This window comes from Dromiciops gliroides, chromosome 5 (genome assembly GCF_019393635.1).
Source record: "Dromiciops gliroides isolate mDroGli1 chromosome 5, mDroGli1.pri, whole genome shotgun sequence".
Lineage (NCBI taxonomy): Eukaryota > Metazoa > Chordata > Mammalia > Microbiotheria > Microbiotheriidae > Dromiciops > Dromiciops gliroides.
Genome location: NC_057865.1, coordinates 283,579,943 through 283,590,126, shown reverse-complemented (window position 1 = coordinate 283,590,126; position 10,184 = coordinate 283,579,943).

Here is a 10,184-nt window from a genome sequence, read left to right as displayed (position 1 = left end):
GGGAGTTGAAACCTAAGCTAAGTAAGGAAATAGCAAGAGAGCATCTAGTGCCCTGATAAGTTCCCATTATCAGTTCTGGATGAACATTCTAGGGCATGAAAAGACTGGCAGATGTGAATTATGAGCTACTACTGTTCAATGACTATCAAAAGACTGAAGAGAAAAAAGGTGCCATGAGACCAGAGAAGGACAAATGTTGTCCCAATTTTCAAAAAAGGGAAGAAAATGCTATCTGAAAGCTAAGGCTGGGCTTTTTAACTTGACTTCAATTTCTGGTACATTTCTAGAAGGTATTGTTAAAGAGATAGTTGCAAAAACAGCTATAAAAGGAATCAGTGATCACAGAGACAGGATGACTTCATCCAGAACAGGTTATTATGCCAAACCAACTTCACTCCTTTCTTGACAGGGTTATCAGACTGGAGGGGAGGGCAAATTCTTCAGATAGTAGGTTTTTAAAAAATTAAATAGTATTTTATTTTTCCAATTACATGTAAAGATGGTTTTTAACATTCATTTTTATAGGATTTTGAGTTTCAATTCAAACATTTATTCTAAACTTAAAGGCTCACAAAAGAGAAGTTTAGTTCTGTTTCTTACTAATTTTTTTTTTGCAGGGCAATGAGGGTTAAGTGACTTGCCCAGGGTCACACAGCTAGTAAGTGTTAAGTGTCTGAGACCAGATTTGAACTCAGGTCCTCCTGAATCCAGGGCCTGTGCTTTATCTACTGCACCATCTACCTGCCCCCTGTTTCTTACTATTTTTAAAGTAATAATAACAATGATAAATAACAAAACAAAATAATAAATGGCAAAAAATAAAAATAAAATTTTACATGTTACTTTCAAAACTATCCTGCTTCTCTGTACTTCTTTTTGAAGTTCCTTCTGTTCTCTTCTGGGACTGTTTCAGTGGCCTTTTTTCAGATTCACTGCTACCCTGAACCCATCTTCCCTCTACTTTTTTCTTTCAAAAAGAAAGAAAGGAAGGGAGGAAGGAAGGGAGGAAGGGAGGAAGGGAGGGAGGGAGGAAGAAAGAAAGAAAGAAAGAAAGAAAGAAAGAAAGAAAGAAAGAAAGAAAGAAAGAAAGAAAGAAAGAAAGAAAGAAAGAAAGAAAGAAAGAGAGAGAGAGAGAGAGAGAAAGGAAGGAAGGAAGGAAGGAAGGAAGGAAGGAAGGAAGGAAGGAAGGAAGGAAGAAAGAAACAAAGAAAGAAAGAAACAAAGAAAGAAAGAAACAAAGAAAGAAAGAAACAAAGAAAGAAAGAAACAAAGAAAGAAACAAAGAAAGAAAGAAAGAAAGAAACAAAGAAAGAAAGAAAGAAAGAAAGAAAGAAAGAAAGAAAGAAAGAAAGAAAGAAAGAAAGAAAGAAAGGAAGGAAGGAAGAAAGGAAGAAAGAGAGAAAGAAAAAGACCCTCAAAACAAATAAGCATGGTCAAGCAAAACCTGCAGGTACAGTTAACTTAGATTTTACAAAGCATTTGAGAAAATCTCTCATCCTCTCCTTGGAAACAAGATGGAAAGATAATGCCTTAGTGAGGTGGGTTCAGAAGTATTTGAACTATAAAGTAAAGATGAATTGGCCAATGTCATCCTGGAAATAAGTCTCCATAGAGGAAGTATCTCATTTGATCCTCACAACAACATTGGAAAATAGAAACTATTATTACCCCAATTTTACAGTTGAGGAAACTGGGGCAGAGGTGAAGTGACTTGCCCAAGGTCACATGGCACCTGGATTTGAACCCAGGTCTTCCTGACTTCAGGCCCAGTGATTTCTCTACTGACTGAAATAATAACATGCATGGGGAATCTATCCTTGGTCTTGAGATATTTAACATTTTAATCAATGGCTTAGATTAAGGCATAGATTCATGTTTATCAAGTTTACAACTTTCCCAGATCTAGGAGTTGATGACATGTTATGTGACAGAGGGATTGGTTCTTGGTCAACTATAAGTTGGACTAGATAGAATCTGAGACTCCTTCCAGCTCTAAGGTCCTTTAACTCTATGGTCCTCAGAAAACAGACACCAGCCTATATGCCAAGTCCTTCTAGACTATTTAGGATCTGCCAGAGTTGGCATTGCCCTATGTAGCTTTGGAGAAGAGAGGGTTCCCTCTATACCACCATGAGGCACTAGAGGGGGAATTTAATGGAAGCTGCCTTTGGTCACCATTTTGAAAGGAATGAATCTGATCATACTAGTGAAAAGCAACTTTCTAGAGGCCACAGAACTTAAAAAAAAAACTTAATTTAATTAATTGAGCATCCAGAGTAGGACCTGTTATATGGTAGGTAGTTAATAAATGATTGTTGATTGATTGATTGAATTAGTAATAGCTCACATTTGTATAACCCCTTACCTACATTAACTAGGCTGAGTCTCACAACAACCCCTGTGAGATAAATAGGAAAAATATTTTTCTCCTTTTGAGGAAACTAAGGCTCAGAGAAGCTATGACTTAAGGTCCTATAAGCTCATAATAAACAGAGCCTAAACTCTAGCAATGTCATTCTCTCTGCTTTGGGGGAGGGGCTAGGAGTAGGGGATAGGATCTAGAGCTGTCATCTTATCAATGTAGGGAACTCTATTTTTTTATTTGTTATTTATTTGTTATTTTTTTAATTAATAAAGTATTTTTTCCGTTACATGTAAAGATAGTTCTCATCTTTTGTTTATACAAGCTTTACAATTTCAGATTTTTCTCCCTCCCTCCCCTCCCTTCCCCCTCCCCTAGACAGCAGGTAATCTGATATAGGTTTATATATAAACACATACACATACATATAGACATACATACATACATACATACACATACATATATATGCATATAGACATATATATACATATAGACACATAATAACATTAATCCTATTTCTGCATTAATCATGTTATAAGAGAAAAAAATCAGAGCACTGATGAAAAACCTCAAAATAGAAAAAAACAACAGCACCAAAAACAAAAGAAATAGTATGGTTCATTCAGCATCTATACTCTGCAGTTCTTTTTTTTTTCCCTTGGATTTGGAGATCCTCTTCCATCATGAGTTCCCTGGAACTCTTCTGTACCATTGCATTGGTGAGAAGAATATAGTCCATCACAGTAGATCAACACTCAATGTTGATGATACTGTGTACAATGTTCTTCTGGTTCTGCTCATCTCACTCATCATCAGCTCACGCAAGACCCTCCAGGTTTCTCTGAACTCCTCCTGCTCATCATTTCTTACAGCACAATAGTATTCCATTGTATTCATATACCACAACTTGTCCAGCCATTCCCCAATTGATGGGCACTCCCTCAACTTCCAATTCCTTGCCAGCACGTAAAGAGCAGCTATAAATATTTTTGTACATGTGGGTCCCTTTCCCCCTTCCATGATTTCTTTGGGAAAAAGATGTAGGGAACTCTCAGTAACCAAATTCCATTTCCTTATGGCTCAGATTAATAAGTGCCCCACAACAATTTAGTCTCAGAGTGGCTTGGAATGTGAAGAAGGTGAATGACTTACCTAAAGCCACTGCACACGGACAGTACATCAGAAGTACTGTTTGAACCCAGGTCCTTGTCACCCAAAGGACAGCCCACTCTCCACTGTACTTAAAACCTATTAAATCCTATTTCTCTGAGATGCATCTGAGCCTCAGATCCCTCATGTATAAAATGGGAATAATTATTACTCTCCTATAACCCCATCAAAAGGTTGTTAATAATAACTCATGTAGGGGGCAGCTAGGTGGCGCAGTGGATAGAGCACCAGCCCTGGAGTCAGGAGTACCTGAGTTCAAATCCGGCCTCAGACACTTAACACTTACTAGCTGTGTGACCCTGGGCAAGTCACTTAACCCCAATTGCCTCACTACTACTACTACTACTACTAATAATAATAATAATAATAATAACTCATGCTTATATTACACAGCACTTCATGGCTTACAAATTGCTTCCTTCCAAACAATGCAAGTATTAATATCACCGTCTCACAGGTAAAGACAGTCCTATTCAGGGCACTTCATGCAGCTAATATGGGACAGAGCTGGGAGTCAAACGCAGTCTTCGGATTGCAAGTCTAGTTCTCCCACCCCAGCTCTCTATTTTGTGGAGGAATCACCCATATTAATTCAATCAGGGATTTTTGGAAGTATTGCAATTTGAAATTTGGGTGGGGTGAGTGCAGTCCTCAGCTGTTCTTTTCTAATTCCTTACTATGTTATCAATCTGTTGCTTTAGTGGTTCTATTAGCAGCTAGAAAACCAATAGTACTTGAAGGGCATCGGTGGAGGGAATTTTGTTACTGGAAGTTCCCTACCCTAATGAGATCACAAGTCCAAACTACTCTCCCCTCAGCCTCCCAAAAGGAAAGAAATGCACTACTAGAGTTTAGGCTCTGTAATGTGCTTACTGGCACGAAATAAACACAAAACAAATTTTTTTTCATTCATATATTCATTCATTCTCTTCCACCACCACCCCCTTCATCATCACTAAAGTGATTTGCTGGGGTGTGCAGGTAAATGTTCAGTAACAGGCTCTCTGGGGGAGAAAAAGTATGTAGTTCACACTTTTATGTATAATCTGCATTATTAACATTTTTCTCCATCACTTCCTTAAGTCTAGACAATAAAGAAAATAATAAATCAAGCCCTGGTCTGTAAGTTTGCAGATTTCTGAAGTAGAAATGTGCACACTGAAATTTAACAATTGGATCTCAAGAGTGGACTCCAGCTGGCTCCAAGACACCCTTGGCTCCTTGCCACCCACATCAGACATTCCATGACCTCATTTCATCCTTTTTCCTCCTCTCAAAATGCTTATTAGTAACGTAGCCCTGGCCAAGCCACCAACGCTCGAGCCTCAGTTTCTTCCTCTGTAAAATGGTGATATAATAGCCCCTACTTCACAAGGTTGTTGGGATGGACCAAATGAGATAACATCTGTAAAACACTTTACAAACACCTTAAAGCACTATATAAATGTGAGTTCGTTATCATCGTCTTCATCAGATTCTGTCCTCAAATTTTTTTAATCAGTCATTTTCCTTGTAGTGCAAATAAGTTTGTCGATCATATTACCTTTATCATAACTAGGATAGGACATTCAAATAGAGCTTTGTCTCAAGGCATCAAAATTTAGTGGGGTGTGGAGAATAATTATTTGCAATTTATTATTTTGTTGAATTTTTGGCTATACCTTCATGCTCCTTCAGCAACATAAAAAACAACTGAGCTTAGCACCTCCTTAGAAGGAACAATTAGTTAAACAAGCTACCAGATGGTTTACTCTCTCACCCTTGTAGCCCCAACCCATACACCTCTTCTTCCCTCCCCCATCCCACCCTCCCAGGTGGCACATCCCCAGCAGACATCCCATGGTTTATTAATGATTCTGTCCTCTCCACATGCCCCCACCATCACTCACCCCCAAAGGGCATGACCCTCCCCACTATAGGAGGCTAATACCCCAAGGTCTACTCTCTCATTCAATGGAATTTATCTGTATTGTTTTCATGTCATGAATTACAAAGTTTATTTATGGGCCCATTTTATGCCATTTTGGGCATCAAAATTCCTAGGTAAGGCTCTGGTGTTAATTCTCTACAGGATATTTTTATTGTTAAATTTCTCTCTACCTGGTAATAAAAGCCTGATCCTTGGTCAAAGAGCATTCAGTCCCCAGAAAAATAGGGAAGAGGTAGGAGGATAGAGCCATGGGATCATCGATTTAGACCTCGAAGAGACTTTAGAAGTGGTCTAGGCCAGAAATTTTTAGCATATTTTTGCATCACAGACACCGTTGATGGTATGGTAAAAGCCTACAGACCCCTTCTCAGAATCATATTTTCAGAACCACAAAAATTCATAGGATCCCAAAGGAAACCAATTATTTTGAAGCACAGCCTGTAGAAAGGAAGACTTTAATCATGTGCAATCTAATGGCAGGTCTAATAGCTAGAGTAATTTCAAAGTAGCTATGAATGTAAACAGTATTTCGAGATATCTGCAACAACTATAATGTGATAGAAAAATGTGTATTATTTCTGTGGGTGACAAAAATCACAGGGACTTAATGCTACAGAGATTACTGCCTATATTCATAATTGAAGGAAATGCTCAATTTCAGTTAGAGGTTGGTGAAAATAAAGAGGCAATTTTTCCTTTTCCCATCTAAGTTCATGGACCCCAGGTTAAGAACTCCTGATCTAATCAAACTGCCTAGTTTTATAGATGAGGAAATCAAGATCCAAAGGGGTGAATGACTTGCCAAGGCCAAGGCTACCCCTGAACAGTACATCCACCTGGAGTCACTTGGGTTTTGGGGGGGTTGGTGGGAGGTTTGGCTTATATCCTTTTTAGATCCAGTGTCTGGTTTCTTTTAGAGCCTGGCATATGAGTACATGATAACTGTGCCCCAGAAACCAGGTAGTTGTTAGCAGTTGTTTTTTATTGTGTTTTTTCAAATCCATGTATTAATGAAGGGTGACATAAAGTAGCAGACTTCTATTATCTTTTCTTCTGTGCAGCTCTCAGTCAAATTTCTCTGTCTTCTCAATATTTTATAAAAGGTTTCAAAAGTTCACAGTTCAAAGGACAACCAGTTGGCAGAAGGTAAATCTAATCTTTTTCTTGAGTAAACATCTAGAAAGAGTAGTCTACACCCCCTGCTTCTTCTTCCTCATCACCCATGTACAACTTGGTTCCTCTTCTGTTATTGTTGCTCTTGGTCCTTTATTTATTTTTTTGTGGGGCAATTGGGGTTAAGTGACTTGCCCAGGGTCACACAGCTAGTAAGTGTTAAGTGTCTGAGGCCGGATTTGAACTCAGGTCCTCCTGAATCCAGGGCCAGTGCTCTATCCACTGCACCACCTAGCTGCCCCTTGGTCCTTTATTTTTGAAGAGGACCATTGACATCATAGGGTCTTGACTTGCTCATGAATTAGATTTGAGTGATGCTGAGTTGCAAGCATCAGCCTCACTCTCTATTCCAGAGTCATCAAAGTCCAGTAGCAAGAACGGTCCAGGATGTAGTGGATGCCCTTGACATCTCTGATGCTTGACCAACCTCTAAGCTCTCCTGCTTCAGCTGTCTTCATGGCCATTGAACAAACTGTTCTCTTTCACCCATTCTGCCGAGGGAAGTCTTTACCTGCTTGGGATATCTGCCACTTGACTGAAACACTTGTCAATAGCAACAACCTTCTAATTGCCAAACCCCAAGTCCATTTTTCTTAATTCTTCACTCTTGACCTACCTGAAACCTTGGAAATTTGCCCATCTTTCTCTTGAAATGCTCTTCTGCCATGGTGGAAGGCTCTTATTGAGTAAGTATAAATTGATTGTTTCAGTCTTTGTATTTCTATTCCCAGCAACTGGTATAGTGCCTCTCACATTGTAGGCATTTAATGAATGCTTATTGATTCTCCTCCTGCCTCTCTGACCACTTCTTCTGTTTCCACACTGCCCCTGCCCTTCTTCAAATTTCTCACTGATCTTTGTCATACCTAACACTCTTATGGCATTCTGATAGATGGATTATAGAAAGAAAAAAGAGAAATGGATGAAAACTGGATGGATAGATGATGGAAAGATAAACAGAACCACCAGATGGTTGATAGAAAAGAGATATATAGATGATTGACAGAAAAGTAAATAAAATCAATAGAATAGATTGATAGAAAAATAGAAAGATGTGTTGCTTAAGAAAGATGAATAGATATATTGCTAGAGAGAGATGGATAGAGCATTTAGTATGTGCTTATTAAGGCACCAAAACAGGAAACTCGAGATGTGCAAATTTAGAGAATCCAACCCAAATGTTCACATGGATTATTTGTGGTGGAACTTCTGAGCTCATATAGGTCTGACACACTGTAATTTGATTTTAACATAGTGATGTCATTTTGGTCCTCTTTGAGAATGAATGACCAACCAGCCAGCCAAGACACCATGCTAAGTACTGATGATGCAAATATAAGGAGACAAGCAGCCCCTAACTTCAAGGCATTAGTGACATCCTAATGGGAGAAGATGACATATATGGGGGAGCTGAAAAGCAGGAAGAATGGAGTTTATGTGTGGGAGCATATTTTAGAGATATGCCCAGGAAGCGAGATAGAAGCCTGGATCATAGTAAGATAAAGTGAAAGTTCACCTTTCAGAGCCCAGAGTGGTTCTAAAGATGGAGCCCAAGGTTCTGGTGGGGAGGAGGTGAATTATAGTGTTCATTTGCATTATAACAATTTGAGTATCTCTCAAGTCTCCCTTGAGGGAGACGTCTTAATTCAACTCTTTGTCACATGGAATAGGGCATGGTATTCAGTGGGCACTTAATGAATGTGTCATTAATGAATGAATGACTGGCAAGTAGCTATGTCACTCCACAAGTGAGCAATCCATGTCAGTCCTTGGGAAATACCTGATGTTTTTCCTGATTTTAAATATGCTCTGGCATTACATCTCTTATGGTCCATTGAAATCCTAATTCTCGGTCATAAATTCAAGGCCACTGTCTGTATCCACAGAGACTCATTTGGATGCAGAATACAGCCTATTTTCAAAGCCAGGGAAAAACCTGAAAGATGTTTTCTCTGCAATGCCTCACACAAGGTGGGCATCCTGAGATTAGCCCTTCAGAATGCTAGAGCTTAGTAAGTGGCAAACAAGCGTAACAAATGCTTGCTCAACATTTTTTTCCAGGGCCCCTAATTTATTCTGCAGGCTGTGGTATTAATAACTTTGTGAAGCAGAGTGGGATGGGGTTATCTGTCAAAATAAATTTGGGCTTAGAAGTTGTTCGGTGCTTTTTTAGTCCTGTCCGACTCTTTGTGACCCCATTGAGGGTTTTCTTGGCAAAGATACTGGAGTGGTTTGCCATTTCCTTCTCCAGCTCATGTTACGGATGAGGAAACTGAGGCAAACCAGGTTAAGTGACTTACTCAGGGTCTGAGGCCAGATCTGAACTCTGGTCTTCCTGACTCCAGGCCCAGTGCTCTATCCATCGCACCACCTAACTGCCCTAGGGCTTAGAAATAAGTCAAGCCCCCCAAAAGTTCTCATACTTACTAAATACCCAAAATGCCAAATTTCCCATGTAATAATAATAATAATAGCAAGTTTGAATTGAGATAGAGCTCTAAGGTTTGCAAAGTACTTTACATATCTCATTTGATCCTCACAATAGCCCGGGGAGGTAAGTGTTATTAGCATCCCCACTTTACAGATGAGAGAACTGAGGCAGATGGAGGTTAAGTTACTTGCCCAGGGTCATACAGCTATTAAGTGTCTGAAGCTGGATTTGAATTTGGGCCTTCCTGATTAGAAGTATAATGCTCTACCCACTGAGCAACCTGGCCACTTTTCCTGGTACAGGGTCAAGAACAAGAAGTATTTCTTAAGGACTTCTGTGTCCCAGGCAATGAGCTAAATGCTGGGACTTGGAATACAAGCAAGATATTGGAATACAAGACAGTCCCTGCCTTGGAGCAACTAACATTTATTATATGTCTAAAGGGGACAGGAAGGGGCTCAGAAAGTATAGGAAAAATCCTCAAGAGTTCAGCCTGGAGGGGAATGACAATTGGATCAACACAACAGCAAAGTTCAAGTTGGTCAAGATTTTTAAGTGCCCAATGTATGCAAAGCTCTCCAACCCATGCACGACTTATAGTCTACTGGGGGTGCACAGATAAGGATAAGGGACTGTGCTTTCATTGCTATAGGGAACTCCCAGGTGAGGAAACTCCCTCCACCATTGCAGACTGGCACCTTCTCCACAACAGTCTTAGAGAATAGTCTGGGGTGGGCAGCTAGGTGGTGCAGTGGATAAAGCACCAGCCCTGGATTCAGTAGGACCTGAGTTCAAATCCAGCCTCAGACACTTAACACTTACTAGCTGTGTGACTATGGGCAAGTCACTTAACCCCAATTGCCTCACCAAAAAAAAAAAGAAGAGAGAGAGAGTAGTCTGGGATGCTGAGAGGCTGTGACCTGGGCAGGGTAACACAGCCAAATAGGTATCAGGCAGCACTCGAACACAGGTCTTCCTGGCTGAGATGCTAGTTCTCCATCAGGTCTAACACCCTGGTTCTATCTACATGAGATAAATATAAAGAGTAAGCAAAGTCATTTTGGAGGGGGTGGGGCAGCCCAACATCTGGGGGGATCAGAAATGGGCTTGGGTGTCAA